Source organism: Belonocnema kinseyi, chromosome 2 (genome assembly GCF_010883055.1).
Source record: "Belonocnema kinseyi isolate 2016_QV_RU_SX_M_011 chromosome 2, B_treatae_v1, whole genome shotgun sequence".
NCBI lineage: Eukaryota > Metazoa > Arthropoda > Insecta > Hymenoptera > Cynipidae > Belonocnema > Belonocnema kinseyi.
The window spans coordinates 159,377,479-159,380,551 of record NC_046658.1 but is presented as its reverse complement, the minus strand read 5'-3'; positions in this window follow the sequence as shown (position 1 = coordinate 159,380,551).

The window sequence follows — 3,073 nt, the reverse complement described above, 5'->3', positions numbered from 1 at the left end:
TATGCTCCTCGAAAAAAGCAAGAGTACTTATATTGATGATTTTGCTCACATAGTGGCGGAATTTAAAAAATGTAATTTAACTTTCGCTCTAGAAAGAATTTATATTGAAAATAAAGTTTCGATCCATTCTGCCAAAAGAATTCTTCTTCCTAACAAAGACACGAGAAAGATATCATTTTCATTTAAGTAAATGTTGGTGGAGGAAAATCCCAGACTTTAGATTAGGCATAGATTACAAAAAGCAAAATTCAGAAATCAGTAATTTTTAGAGAATTTTTTTTGGCTCAAGAGTTCAGAAATTTTCTGAATACATTTCTAAACCAAAGTTTTATAAAATTAAGAAGCACTGGAAAAAGCGGAGCGAAATTTTAGTGGGAGAAGATTTTTATCAGGGAATATTAAGGTTTATCATTTGACGATTACTGTTTTAGCCTAATGTTCATTTATTTTTCCTCCGAGAAGTGTAATCACAAAATCTGTCATACGAAGATAATTTAAAACCTGAGCGAAGATAAAGTTAAATCAATAAATATCTGTTTTTTCTGGAAACTTCGTATAAACTTTAAGCATACGGTGATGTAATTTTTCAGTTTTCGCTATTTCTTCTATTGAAGGCAGGCATACAAAACGAATTAGAATATAACATCTACAGAAAAATTTATTGTTAAATGAATGTTTTTTTTCTAGGCCTTAATTTGTCAAGTGAGATAGTAACTAGCAGCCGTACATATTCGACGTGGACATTTTTTTCACAGGTGTGGCAGAAGATAAAAAAGGGACAGTTAACAAAAAAAACGGGCTATTGTCATCTTCTGTCACCTACTATAAGAAAAAATGAGGATTACCCTCCGATCTTTATTTATTGCTTTTACCGCTTTTCTCGATTCTATTGGTAAATATATAATAAAATAATATTATGTCTATAATTTTAATGGTATTATGCAAACCACACGAGTATGTTTTTTTTTTATTTGGCCTCACGCAATTATTAAATTAAACACTGAAATTAATTTCATCATTATTATTTTTCTATCATTGGACCCGAAAGTTATTAAAAAGAAACATTATAACATATGAAACTAATATTATTATAAATTTTGACGTTAAGAACAGATTTAAAGGAAACACGCTCTTGCATTTTTTCTTAATTTTTTGTTGAATTTATACTTTTGTAAGAAAGCGATGTTTTACGTTTTATTCGGGGTAAAATCAATTTTGTGGCCAGGTAAATTTTTTTAAGAAATAAAATATTAAAATATTATCAAAAATATTAAGAAGAAATCTATGTCTTTCCATTTTTTTTTAAAATATTTTTGTTTGACGATCACAAAAATATTTGAATCAATTATAATGAATTTTAGTTAAGAGTTGCTTAATTAGTTTTTAATCTGTTCATCACATTTCTATTCATTCTGTATTCATTATTAATTTATGATAGAGTTTATATTTAATTTCATTAATAGAAATTTAATTCCCAGAAACTTCAACAAGATGTTGGGCCAACCTAGAAGATTCATATTTGTTGTTAAAAGCGTAATTTTTAGAAGCATTAAAATGGTTTAAAATAATTTGGATTAATCTGTTAAAATCGTTTTTATAAAAATGAAATTTCATTGCCAAGCCTTCCAAAATCTGAATTTTTCAAATACTTGAAATATTTTCAATTTTCAAATAATTTATAACATTTGTTCAAAACTTCTAAATTTGCCTTCAACTCTTCCAAATTTTTCTAATGTTATTTAGAAATCTTTAAAAATCTAAAGGAATTAAAAGGAAATTTGCTTAAAAAATAAATATATTTAACTGAAAAATCATTTGAAACTTTGCCAGGGGTGTCAAGAAAATTCTTTTCAAACCTTTGATATGCAAATCTTAAAAAGAAAAATTTATAATGATTTTTTTTAAATGATTGATTTAGAGTTTCGAAGACTTCAGAATATGTATGTTAAAAAATAATTAAAAAATGTTTCAGTCAATCATTTAAATATTGCAGGATTTCAAAAAAATGTTGGTGAAAATTTGGATGATTTGAAATGCTATCCAGATATTTCAGAAGTTATTAAAGGATTTGTAATTAATTTTAGACTTAAGAATATTTAGAAATTTTTGCAGCAAAATTCAGATTTTCAGAGACGAGGTCCCGGGAGAAAATAAAAGCTTTCTGACAATTTTTAAAAATTTGAAGAGAATAATAAATATCCTTAAGATTCCTGAAAAAATTGTAATGGTTTTTTAATAAAAAAACTTAATTTTTGAATGAAACTCTCGAAGAAAATTTGAAAATATTTCCAAAAGTTTGGAAAAAAATTTTCAGTAATCAATATCAGAGAATTTTCAATTTCAAAATTGCAGAATTTTTATGAATACATCTTGCAAAATGTATATTTTTCAATTGTAAATTTTTAAAATAAGAAACATTTAATTTCAATGATTTTCTAATCGAATTTTAAAAAATCTGAAGTGTTACAATTGAAAATCTTGAATTTTAAACATACATAAATAATAATTTGCAAATTTTGTCGATTTTGAAAATCAAGATGAAAGTTTTCAATAGGAAATCTACAAAATTGCAGTGAAAAGCAAAGCAATATGGCCGTGCTAGCCAAATTCAAACAAGGTTCACCCCACGTTCGTGAACACACTAACCTAAAAAAAGTAAATTTGTATATGTTTTTTGTTCGTGTTATACTTCTGTTTTATTCGTGCTCTCTGTGATAAGATGGAAGAAAATAGAGATCGCCTAATTTTCTTCCTAATGCTCCTTTGATTTGATTCAGCAGATCATTTACACAAGCTTTTCTTGAGCTAAATCTCGTTTGCAGCCCCATGGCACTTTTCTGGTGGGCTGTGGAAAATATTTGTCATGAGAGTTGACCATTGCCGTGTGGCGGCGCTAGCCATGCAGTTTGCCTAGTATTCAAATATTGCAGGGCGAAAGTGTTAAAAAAAAATTGTTTTTCAAATGAAAATAATTTTCTAATAGTTCTGGGTAAAAGATAATAAGCTTGAAGATTTTATTATCTTCTGAAAAAAAAAATAATTAGCGAAAACCACAAAAAATTATTATTTTTGC